We start from the raw sequence: 13,473 nt of genomic DNA on the forward strand, positions 1-13,473 counted from the left end.
TTATGGGGCAGCTAGGTGGTGCAATGGATAGATCACCAGCCCTGGATTCAGGAGGACCTGAGTTCAAACCCAGCCTCAGACACTTGACACTTACTAGCTGTATGACCCCGGGCAAGTCACTTAACCCCAATTGCCTCACTTTAAAAATAAAATAAAATAAGGCATTTATTAAGAACTTTCTGTGTGAAATTCTGAAATTAACATCCATTTATTCTTTTTATGTAATAAACATTTTTATTTATAGTTTTGGGTTCCAATTTTTATCCCTCCTTCCCTCCCTTCCCTCCTCCCTCCCTGAGGCAGCAAGCAATCAGATATGGGTTATACATGTATGATTATACAAAGTATTACCATATTTGTTGTTTTGTACAAGAAAACTTGATTAAAAGAAAAAAATGAAAGTGAAAAATAGCATGCTTCAGTCTGTTCCATCAATATCAGTTCTTTCTTTGGAGGTGGATAGTATGTTTCAACAATAGTCCTTTGGGATTGTCTTGGATCATTGTCTTGTTGAGAAAAGTTAAGACATTCACAGTTCTTCATCAAACAATATTGCTGTCTCTGTGCACAATGTTCTCTTGGTTCTGCTCACTTCACTATACATCAATTCATAAAAGTCTTTCCAGACCTTTCTGAAGTCATTCTGCTTGTATTTCTTATAGCATAATAATATTCCATCACCATCATATACTACAGTTTGTTTAGCCATTCCCCATTTTATGGGTTTTCCTTTCATTTCCAATTCTTTTTTTTTTTGGGTGAGGCAATTGGGGTTAAGTGACTTGCCCAGGGTCACACAGTCATTTCCAATTCTTAACCACCACAAAAAGAGATGCTATAAATATTTTGTAGCCTTTCATTCTTGCTACATTCTTGTAGCATCTTTTCTGATCGTACACATCCTTGATTATGCACTTCTCATAATAAGGTATAGATATTATAATAATAATAATGAATGTTGGGGGCAGCTAGGTGGTGAAGTGGATAAAGTACCAGCCCTGGATTCAGAAGAACCTGAGTTTAAATCCAACCTCAGACACTTGACACTTACTAGCTGTGTGACCCTGGGCAAGTCACTTAACCTTCATTGCCCCACAAAAACAAAACAAATAATGAATTTTCACATAGCAGTTTTAAAGTTTTGCAAAACCCTTTACAGATATCACTTCTTTTATTCCTCACAATAACCCTGTGAAACAGATTATCTTCCTTTACAGATGGGGAAGTGAGAGGAGGGAATAAGCATTTATATAGCACCCTACTACATGCAAGGCATTGTGCTGAGCTCTTTTTACAAATATTATTTCATTCAATTCTCACAACAACACTGCAGGGAAAATGCTAATATGCTCTCCATTTTACAGTTGAGGAAACTGAGGCAAAAAAGAAGTTATGAAACTTGTCCAGGATCATGACTATTAAGTGGCCAAAGGAAGATTTAAACTTGGGTCTTCTTGACTCCAAGTTCAACATTCTGGCTACTATACTGCTGTCTATCTAACTAACTACACTCACCTGACATCTCTCTATCTTCTTTCAACACCCCGGTGATTTGGGTCTTTCTGAGACTGTGGCATTCCAGGATTGGAAGGCAAATATTTGCAGCATCATGGTAGATGTGAGGGTGGGAGCAGTGGTATTAATGCTTAAAATAGGTGTTTTACAACAAATAGCAGGACAGTATATTTCAAAGAGCTATGCAATTTTCCACAAATGGGGAAATGTAAGCTATCATTACTTAAAAAAAAAAAAGTAGATTAGATGCCCCAGCAAGTAGCTTTTCAATTTCCCTACCTAGGGAAGAGATTGAAATGCAAAACTGTTACCATGACTAACCTTAAGGGCCATAAGAAAAGAAAGTAGATCAGCTCATTACAAAGTCATCACAGCTAGGACTACAACCAAACAAACAAAAAACCACTTCCAAGCAACTTGCATCACCTACCATCTCAGTTTAGTCAAGTGAAATTCCTAATTTGGTTGTGATTCATTATTTCCAATAGGTTTTCTGCATAGTCTCTGCATTAAAGATTAATTACATGCCTGGGATCCATTAGACAAAATAAATAATCTATTTAGCAGATGGGCCTGTTAAAAGTAGAATCATGTAAGTGGTATAAGAAGATAAAGGCTTTTTTCAATGCCCCATTAGTGCATCTGGGAGTCACAGCTGCCCCATTGGGACCCACTGACAGCTGGAAGGATTGAGACACTTGCTCCTGGAACCCTTCTGGGGTTCCCTCATTTCCAATTAGTGTAAATCATGCAATAGCTACTGGGTATATATTATCTTGTTGGTCCTCTGTGAGGGGAGGGGGTGAAGGAGGAAGAGGTCTTCACAAAAATATAAGGCATTTTTTTGACATGGGGCTTAGGATAAGTCAGAAGTTTCTCCTGTGAGAAGTAAAATGAAAGATGACCAGATAATAGGACAGTGAGGAATCAAGGGGACTATTAAAGTTTAGATTGGCCAACTAGATACCAGGACAGACATACCTAAGAAGTAAGGAGAGATAAAAATTCTATTGCAGGAAAATCACTTAGGCGTGGTTACTACCAGACCTGAGCTCCTAGACAGAGATAACTCCAGAGTTATCATTTCAAGACCATCATTTAAAAAAAAAAATCCCCGACTCTTAGGAATATGACAAGCATCCAAGCTTTCCCCACCCCACCCCAAAAACGAACTTTTCATTTTCAGGTGGTCACCCTATCTATCCTCTATAAAAGCTTTTGTCTTTCTTCTGTTCTGAGGAGAGGATGTTTCCAAACCACTTTCTTCCTGGGTGGGAGGTGGGGTTGGTTCTGGTGTAGTCTTTGACTTCCCACTTGGTCACTTTCTCTACTGCCGAATAAACGCCACTTTAATGTTAATTGGACTATGTGCCAAGAGTGTAATTCTTTACTGTGGAACACCTAAGGACTCCCACCTTTTTTCCCAGTGACATATTTCTTTTTTCCTCTTTTTTTAAAGATAAAAGAAAGGTTTTTATTCAGCACAAGGGGATCTGGCTAGGAAGAAAGTTTAGAACTTTTACCTCCCCAAACCAGAAGAAGGACAATGCTTTTATAGAGGGATAGACCACCTGAAAATGGAAAGTTCCTTTTTGGGGTGGGGTTGGGAAAGCTTGGATGCTTGTCATATTCCTGAGAGTCAGGAGGGATTTTTTTTTTTGAATGATGGTCCTGACCTCTGGGCTTATCCCTATCTCCTAGTTCCAGTCAGGTAGTAGCCACGCCTAAGTGACTTTCCTTACTCCTTAGATGTGTCTGTTCTTATATCTAGTTGGCCAATCTAAACTTTAATAGTCCCTTGATTCCTCAATATGTCCTGTTATCTGGTCATCTTTGGTTTTGCTTCTCACAGAAGAAACTTCTGATTTAACCTAAGCCCCATGTCACTTTCTTAACCAACTAGGAGTCTACATTCTAACTGGGAAAATAAAATATATGTATGAAACTTTTAGTGAATAAAATAATGCTAATTGTTGAGAACCAGAAAGGATTTTAGAGGTCATCCAGGACAAGACCTGCATTTACATTTGGGGAAATTATAGACCAATTGAGTGAACTGATTTGATCAAAGTACATGGTGAGTACTTAGAAAAAGCAGGGACTTAACCCAGGTCCTCTCCTTCCAAATCCAGGGCTCTTAACACTCTAGCGAGCTAGTTGACAATAACTCCAAAAGGGATTAAAGAAGGAAGGCTGCAATTTAAGCTGAAGTTATCAGCAAAGTCTACAAGGACAGGCAGAGTACAGTTATCCCTTCTACATCTCAACTTTCCCCATTGAGGTTTCGATATTTATGGAGTCAACATAAGAAATTAAGTGGGAATTTGGGGGGAGTTTTGCAGAAGCCACAGGTGACACAGAAAAAGATTAGAAATTCAGAAATGTATAAAAGATATCTATAATATTGTATAAAATCAACAAATGTTATCTTTTAATACTATGATAATTCAAATTTCTTCTCTGGTACGAAGGGGCAGGCCAAAACATTTTACTCAGGTTTTCCAGATCAAGGGGGTGCCAAGCCCCTAACCCTCTTCTCACCAAGACATGGAAGGGATAACTGTACTCCGTTGGCTTTAGGTCTGGCTAGTTGTGACTTATTTAGCATTGGGTTGCATATCTGGCCCCTGGCACACCTTAGGCCTGCCCCCTCGGAACTTTAACTTCCCATCCAAGCCCTCAGATTAGGGCTTTTTGAGGAAGGGTAAACCAGGGCGTTTTTGGCTGTCGTTCAGTCATTTTTTAGTCATGTCCAATTCTTCATGACCCCATTTTGGGGGTTTTCTTGGCAAGGATATTAGAGTGGTTTGCCATTTTCTCCAACTCATTTTACAGATGAGAAAACAAGCAAAAGGGGTTAGGTGACTTGCCCAGGGCCACACAGCTAGGAAGTATCTGAGGCTAGATTTGAACTCAAGTATTCCCAGCTCTAGGCCCTGCATTCTAAAACTCTGAGATACCTAGCTACCCTACTTAATTTTGTGAATGAACTAATATTGGCTTACCTGTAAATATGGATACAAGTATTCTACTCATCTATTGGCTAAGAACTCTTGCAATTCCTTGAAGAAAGATATTAAAAAAACAAAACAAAACCAATCCTTAGACCTGTTATATACTGAAGACTATTGTCTCCAAAATTATTTGAACTTTCCCTTTTTTAGAAGACAAATTAATGGCAAAGCATACACTACAAGTTTTAAAAAGTTTTTAAAGTTTTAAAAAGTTTTAAAAGTTTTAAAAAAGTTTTAAAAAGTTTTAAAGTTTTAAAAAGTTTTAAAAAAATCTTTCTTTGAATGACAAGAGAAAGTGGCATTACTTAGAATGCAACTAATTTTATAAATTCTTCTTCCTTTCAAAGAGAGAGTAATGAAAAACTGCAAGTGAATTAAGGCCTTCATAGATTCAAGAGGAACACTGTAATCAGATTCAAATGATGTACGTAAGAGTAAATCATATGAATTCATTTTTAAGCTCCAAATAACTAGGAATACCTCTCTATATATCTTGTACGTTCCCAGTTATTTACATGTTGCCTCTTCGATTAAAATGTTAGTTCCTGGAGAACAAGGAACCTTTTTGTTTTGTTTCATTTTTTTTTCTTTTTTCTCTTTCTTGTGTCCCCAGCAGATAGCACAGTGTCAGACATCTAATAAGTACTTAATAAATGCTTATTCAAGATGACTTCAGAAATTCCTGGAAAGTCATGTATGAAATGATATATAGTGAAGTGAGCAGAACCAAAAGATTGTGCACAGGGACAGCAATAGTGTTTGATGAAGAATTGTAAATGACTTAACTATTCTCAGCAATACAATGATCCTAGACAATCCCAAAGGACTATTGATTAAATATACTATTCACCTCCAAAGAAAGAACTGATATTGCTGGAACACAGACTGAAGCATGCTATTTTTCATTTTGTTTTATTTTTGTTCTTTTAATCAAGTTTTCTTATACAAAATTACAAATATTGTAATGTTTTACATAATCATACATGTGAGGGGTAGCTAGGTGGCATAGTGGATAGAGCACCAACCCTGGAATCAGGAGGACCTGAGTTCAAATCTGACCTCAGACACTTGACACTTACTAGCTGTGTGACCCTGGCCAAGTCATTTAACCCCAATTGTCTCACCAAAAACAAAAACATAATCATACATGTATAACCCATATCTGATTGCTGCCTATGGAAGGGGTGAGGGGAGGGAGGGAAGGAGGGATAAAAATTGGAACCCCACACTATAAATAAAAATGTTTATTACCAAAAAATAAAAATAAAATGCTTATTAATTGATCAATTGCTTTGCTGGACATATAACAAGAGTGTTCCCTCTTCAAAAATACATAAGCGAGAAAGTTCTGGAACTTCAAAAAAATCCATTTATGCTCCACAGATGTGTTTAGGACCAAAAAAATCCAAAGGTCAGGACCTGTGGGTTCATATGTATAAATAACTATGCATCTTAGGAGGTACTGATTTTTTTTTTAATGAAACTGGTATTTTGAAATGATGGTTGGTTCCCCAGACCCAAATGAGAATACAAGGAGTCTTAGCTGACCTGTGAAGATTACTTTGTAGACTTGGGTTTGCAAAATAACAGGAAATTTTTATTCTGCCCAAACTACATATGTACAAAACTACATATAAAAATGTAGACACTTAAAGACAAACTTCAAACTGAGTGCCCAGTCCATGCTTCCAGATACAGAAAAAACATTCTGTTTAGGTTTGTCCAGTCTCACCGCTTGCCTGTGGCTGAGCCAAAAATAGAACCCTCGAATCTTGCGCTAACCGGAGTTCAAACAACATCTAGAAAACCCAGAGTTACACGCTGCTTCCAGCGTGCCTCACTCTTTTTGGCTTCCCCCATTCCTAACCAAATTAGAAAGCTAATTAGGATTCCAAAATTAACCGCTAAATGGGACAATCTGGCCCCAGGCCACATTTCCTTGCACATCAAACACTCTTCGCTGAGGACGGAGAATGGTGGGAAGGGAGATGGAGAAGGCAGAACTATTTCAGTCGTTTTTATTTGTTTCAATGTTTATTCTCATTTGGCAGAGAGAAAACATCCCTAGTGCAAACTGCAAGCCCTAAAAGAGGTTTAAATACATATAGACAAAACACGTACACACACCACCACCAGTATGAAGCTTTTTAGCATTTTTTGCAGGGGAGAGCTCTTTTTTTTTTTTTAAGGTGAATCTCTTCAAGAACAGGTTATAATTTCAGCTAAGGAGTCTTTCAAGAACAATTTTTAAAAGTTACTATGGCAACTTAAATTTGTAGGGGTATTGCAAAACTAAACAAGGACACATTTTTTGAAGCTGTTGTATGAATCATATTAGATACTGATGATGTAAACTTGAGGGAGAGTATTTTTTAAGTATTTCTTTAAAAAAAAAAAGGCAAACATCCATCACACGACCACAGCCACAAGTCTGAAGACTCCTGAAGTAGGACTGCAGGAATACACTCCAAGGACCTGTAACCTCTAGCCCTACTAGGAACGTTTTTTGCAGAATAGATTTGTTTGTTTCCATTTAGATGCTCGAACTGCAAACATGATTTGTTTAATTTCTTAACTTGTCTCCAAGGTCTGCATTACACGAGTGAGTGCCTAGAGTGTGATTTATTCTTTTTATGAGATGAGAGTGGGGAAGTCTAACAGAGGTCTCTAGTCTGCTCAAATCTAGAGGACAAAAACGCCACAGGGGGGGAAATGCAACCCACTCCAGAGCTGAAGGCAGAGAGTCTCAGTACCAGGGGTCCTCCGTGCCCACCACTTTCCTTTCCCCGCAAGCTGTTAGCCCTCACCCCTCGTCGCCCCTCAGAAGTGGTGACAACTACGCAGGAGCTTGGTCCGAGCCACCTTTAAAGAGTTAACGACCTTTTCCCACTAAGAGTAAGGAAGACCACCGGGGACCATACTTACACCCTACCTCCCCCACACATACAGATTGACAGGAGGTTGCTGATCTCTCAGAGGATCACCTCCCCCAGCCCTTTGGAAATAAAGCTTTTAAATACTGTTTGAATGCACAGCAACTCTTTGCTAAGAGAATGTCCCCCCACTCCTAACCCCACCGCACGTGAGCCGCCTCCAGAACCCAGGAAGGATGGCTCGCTCCGAAGGCATCCTTCTCTTGGCAAAGACTCCAGGCTTCTACCTACAGATCCAGCGGTGCTCTCAGAGGCAGGTGGCTCCGTCCCACCACCACCCTACCCCCACGCGTCCTTAGAAGACATTTCGTGTCTTCCGTGGACGCACTAGCCCCCCGCGGTCCTCCAAGTCCTTAACCTCCACGGGGTCAGCTTCCCGCCCTTCCTCCAGCAAAGCTGAGCCCACAAGGTTGGCGGGCCGGCAGAGCTGAGGAGCACTTCATTTCTCTGCGAAGTCCTTACCTGCCCTTCTCTTCCACCGGGTCAGGCTGTGGAGTCACCTCTTTCCCGAGCTCTTGGGCTGTGGAGCACGGCGATCATTCATCCACTGCCCTCAGACCCAGTCTCCCATGCCTAAGAGGCTATTCTGGGCAAGAAAGGGGTGGGGGCGAGGCAGGGGTGGCCCTAAGCACTGGTGCCCGCCCCTGCCCTCCACCTCTAGAGTAGGAGGTGGGTCCCAGGAGAAGCGATCCTCTGGTCCCTCGGGTCTGGTCCTCCCAAGGTGATCGGGTATTGCAGAGTTGCCCTGAGGCTTGCGGACGTGTGTCAGGGCAGAGGCACTGGGAGCAGAGCAGGGGTGAGCAGGCAAGTAACCGAGGGGGCTGTCAAGTCAAGCAGCGGCTGACTCGAAGAGGATCAGCGGCAGCTGCAGCAGCACGGGACAAATTCAAGCTAAAGCCCATGCCAGTGTTCGCCTGCCTTCCCTCTTCCTTCCCCAAGTCCCCTAGGTTCCGCACAGGGATTGAGTCCCGGGGCAGCTTTTATGGGAGAACCAATCCTGTGCTGGGGGCTGGGCCCCGGAGAAAAGTGGAGGAGAGGAGGGGACCCGACCGAGAAGGGGGGAGCACTGGACAGAGAGGGAGGAGAGACGTTGCCTGGGGACTGGGTGGGTTAGTTTCCATAGCAGTGGGCAGGGATGGAGACCAGCTAAACAAACTGCGGGCGGGAATGGGAGTGAGAGTACTGAAGGGGGCAGGGCGGGGGGGGGGGGGCAGATTAAAAGAGGGAGGTCGGGCTGGTGGCAGGGACACAGGTCAAACATTCTTTAAGAGTTTTCATGGTCCAGGCATGACCTAAAGGATTTTTGTTTGTTTGTTTGTTTGTTTGTTTTTTGAGGAGTGATGAAAAACTTCAACACTCCCGCATGTCCGAAGCTGTCAATAGTCACGAACGCCTAAATCCAGGATTGAAACAAGAGTTATTATACAAGGAAAACCACCCTGAAACGTCCCTCTCTGAGTCGAGGCATCTCATGCCAAAGAAACAAGGGGTCAAGGGATAGAAAGGTTCATGGCATCCACTTTGCATATTACTCTAGGTGAGCCTCTCAAGGCGCTTGCTTCCTCACCTTTCCAACTTCTTTTCTTCATAACTGAAGTTAAGGGGCAGCTAGGTGTGGCAGTGGATAGAGCCCTGGAGTCAGGAAGACCTGAGTTCAAATTTGACCTCAGACACTTGACACTTACTAGCTGTGTGACCCTGGGCAAGTTACTTAACCCCAGTTGCCTCACCAAAAACAAAACAAAACAAAACAAAACAAAAAATTAAATGAAGCTGAGCTCTTTGACCTACAGGGTCCCAAGAAAGGAGCCCCTAGAGTTCCACTTCCGAGATAGGTATCTCAGAGCCACACCTCTGTGCCATGCCTTCTCCCCATGAGAAGAGGTCCAAGGATTTCTCTCTTGGTTTCCTTTCCCTGGCCCCTAAATAAACTATTATTTTATTCTTTAAAAAAAGGGGGGGGGGCAGCTAGGTGGTGTAGTAGATAAAGCACTGGCCTGGAATTCAGGAGGACCTGAATTCAAATCCGGTCTCAGACACTTGACACTTATTAGCTGTGTGACCCTGTGCAAGTCACTTAACCCCCATTGCTCTGCAAAAAAAAAAAAAAAAAAGAGTTCCATGTCCCCCTGAGGGGCATCATTCTCTAGTTAAAAATAGGTGCCAGATATTCTACCCTCCTCCCTTTTTTTGGTCATACCTGTAATTTCAGTGATACAAGGTGAGGGTACTCCAAAGATCATCACCATTTTTTGAAATTTGTCCGGAGCACTGAAAGATTAAGTGACTTGCCTAGGGTTATACAATCTATATGTGTCAGATGCAGAACATAAACCCAGGTCCTCCAGACAGAGACCAAATCTCTATCCACTGTGCTATTCTGCCTCTTATTTCCCCATTTTACAAATGAGCAAATGCCAACCGCTAATCCAGGGCTAAAAAGCAGCTATTGTTCATAACATCAAATATAACTTTTAGACTAATGTTTTTAAAATCTTTGATAAGATTAATATGATTTTGTTTCATTTTGGTTTTTTGGTGGGGCAATGAGGGTTAAGTGACTTGCCCAGGGTCACACAGTTAGTAAGTGTCAATTGTCTTGAGCTGGATTTGAACTCAGGTCCTACTGAATCCAGGGACGGTGCTTTATCCACTTCACCACCTAGCTGCCCCTCAGATTAATATGATTTTGATGACTCTGTCTCATGAGGAAGATCAATACTGATTTCACAGAATATACAGGAAAACATCTGACTACTATTTACCAGGATTAATATTTACAAAGCATTTTGTACTCGGTAGATTTTTTTAAAAACTGCTATATTTAGAATATAACTTATGACAGATGTAGTAGCCCAAAATAAGGGGATACTTTTATTTTGGGACACAAAATTTTATGACAATTGCTCATCAGGAAGTGAACTAAAACCTTGGACAGCTCCAATGAACTATATTTTAAGACAGCCAAAGCAACCCAGAGAAAGAAGAGGTTATGTATCTCTATAGTATTTATAAGATTACTCTAAATTGGGGGCAGCTAGGTAGCGCAATGGATAAATCACATGCCCTCGGTTCAGGAGGACCTGAGTTCAAATCCTGCCTCAGACACTTGACACTTACCAGCAGTGTGACCCTGGCCAAGTCACTTAACCCTCATTGCCCCTCAAAAAAAATTACTCTAAATCACCTCAGTAATTTTTTTTTTGTTTTTGGCTTTTTGCGGGGAACTGAGGGTTAAGTGACTTGCCCAGGGTCACACAGCTAGTAAGTGTCAAGTGTCTGAGGTCACATTTGAACTCAGGTCCTCCTGAATCCAGGGCCAGTGCTTTATCCACTGTGCCACCTAGCTGCCTCCACCTCAGTAATTTTAACAGGATTTACCTATCTCTCCACAAGTCAGTAGAAGGATGTTAAATGCTGCAGCTAGTTTTCAGTGCGCATGGAATCTCCATTCCTAGAAACCAACCTTAGAAGGGGAAGGGAACAAGAATTTATTAATCACTTATAATGTACTAAGCATAACAACCCTGTGAAGTTGTAGCATCTACTTCACAAGGATGTTGTGAGGATCAAATGAGATACTATTTGTAAAGCTCTTAGCCCAGTGCTAGCACATAGTAGGTGCTTATAAATGCTATTACATTATTATAATATAGGTGCTATCATTATTCCCATTTTACAGTCGAGGAAACTGAGACAGACATAGGTTAAGTGACTTGCCCACGGTCACACATCTAGGAAGTGCCTGAGGCTAGATTTGAACTCAGATCTTCCTGACTTCAAGCCCAGTGCTCTACCCACTGTGCCACCTAGCTGCTTTAGAATAATGATATTACAAAGAAAACTTTATTATTGGGAAATCCATTTTGATAAAGCAATAGGCTGTCTAAATGCTACTTGATCAGAAAACATCAAGAATCACAAATAGCTCAGTACATGTCATGAAAAATGATGGGGGGGGGCGGGGCAGCTAGGTGGCACAGTGGATAAAGCACTGGCCTTGGATTCAGGAGGACCTGAGTTCAAATCCAGCCTCAGACACGTGACACTTAACTAGCTGTGTGACCCTGGGCAAGTCACTTAACCCTCATTGCCCTGCCAAAAACAAACAAACAAACAAACAAATACAACAACAACAAAAAATGATGGGGGGAAAAAGATGCTCTGTGAACCATGTTAGAATGGTCACTGAACTAGAAGTCAGGAATCCAAGTTGGATGAGACCTTTGAGACCATCTAGTTCATACCTGAACAAGAATACCCCCTATGGAGCAGCTAAGTGGTGCAGTGGATAGAACACCGGCCCTGGAGTCAGGAGTACCTGAGTTCAAATCTGGCCTCAGACACTTAACACTTACTAGCTGTGTGACCCTGGGCAAGTCACTTAACCCCAATTGCCTCACTAAAAAAAAAAACAAAAAAAAACACCCCCTATGATATTCTAGAAAACAGGTCATCTAGTATTTACTTGAATCCTCACCACACTATCCCTAAAAAAGGATCATTCACCCTTGCTTCGGTGAAGAGCCCATTAACTCCCAGGAAAACTCATTCCACTTTTGGATAGCTCTTACCTAAATCTGACTTTTTGAAATTTCCACTCATTACTCCTAGTTCTATCATCTGGGGCCAAGCAGAGAAAGTCTAATCTCTTCCATGTGACAGACTTTAAATACTTAAAGACAGTCATCATGTTTCCTCACTAAGTCTTTTTTTCCCCCTCTAGGTTAAATATTCAGTTCCTTCAACCCAACTTCACATAGCATGCACTCTAGGCCATTTACCATTCTGGCTTCTCTTTTCTAGACACTGCAGCTCTGAACACAATACTACAAAGGTGGACTGACCATGGCAGAATACAGGAAGTTATAAACTTTTAAATTCTGGATACTATACTTCTCTTAATATTATGTCTAAAATTGCATGAGGGATTTTTCCCTCTACATGAGCTATTGGGTTCCAGACCTGAATTCTGATTGTAACTTTGCCATTCACTAACTATGACCTTGGGTAAATTATTTCACTTTTGTGGAGCTCAGTTTCTTTATCTCAAAAAAAATAAATTTAGACTAAATTAACTATAAGGCCTTTTCTAGCTCTAAAGTTATATTTTTATTGTTTTTCTTTTGACTGATTTCACAGGTTATAGTAGAAATAGGAGCACATGATTCTGGGTTCTGCTATTCCAATTTGGCTCATCTTTTCTTTCCCAGAAGCCACATAGATCATGATAATTCTTCCCATTGGCAATCATTGATAGAGAGCAATGCAATCTAAGCTTGAATTTCCAAGTTCCCTCTGGGATGTTTGCAACAGTTCCCTAGCCCTAAAATGTGTATCATTAGTCAAAGATTATAGTCTTCTCTAACCTTGTAAGTAGAATCTTTTGATCAATTTTAGATTTAAAAAATGATCATTAGCATGTCGTCCTTTACACCTTAATCTTTTGACTTCATAGTATTCGGTAGAACACTGTTAAAGGCATTCATTTTGTATAGGGACTACTTCATTCCATTTTTGTATTCCTAACACCTACAGTGCTTAGTAAATGCTTGTTCGTTGATTTATACTCATACAAAGTGCACATAATTTTTTTCAAAATGCTAAATGCTTTATTTTGGAAAATTAAAGTATTTTAACTAAAGGTTTAATAGTAATGCAATATGCTTAATCACTAATTTCAAGGCACAAAACATAACAAATTTTCTGTCACTCCTTCCAAGTCTTCATTAAGATTTTTAGTCCAATCATTCTTGTTCATTTTTCCTCTTGTGTGGGAGTGAATACTCTATTCTTCTGGTTCTACCTTTTCCCATATGTGTGTGTGTGTGTGTGTGTGTGTGTGTATGTATATATATAATGCTAATATTATAGACAGAGAGCACAATAGAAATGAAATTGTCAGTGGAAACAAAACTTGTACTCTGCAACTGGGCAGAGCAGTGTTCACTCTAGAATATTGTGTTCATTCCTGGGTACCAAATTTTAAGACATCTATTCAATAAAGTAGA

General features: G+C 40.7%; 1 protein-coding gene across 1 annotated transcript in view; it reads right to left on the bottom strand.

The window, feature by feature from the left end:
* Nucleotides 1–8,399, bottom strand: part of NIM1K (NIM1 serine/threonine protein kinase) — a 92,063-nt gene extending 83,664 nt beyond the window's left edge. The window contains exon 1 of the mRNA XM_043976314.1: nucleotides 7,925–8,399. The gene's annotated coding sequence lies outside the window, so the exon portion shown is untranslated. The remainder of the gene's footprint in view (nucleotides 1–7,924) is intronic.
* Nucleotides 8,400–13,473: the final 5,074 nt, after the last annotated feature.

This window comes from Dromiciops gliroides, chromosome 1 (assembly GCF_019393635.1).
Source record: "Dromiciops gliroides isolate mDroGli1 chromosome 1, mDroGli1.pri, whole genome shotgun sequence".
In the NCBI taxonomy this organism is placed as follows: domain Eukaryota; kingdom Metazoa; phylum Chordata; class Mammalia; order Microbiotheria; family Microbiotheriidae; genus Dromiciops; species Dromiciops gliroides.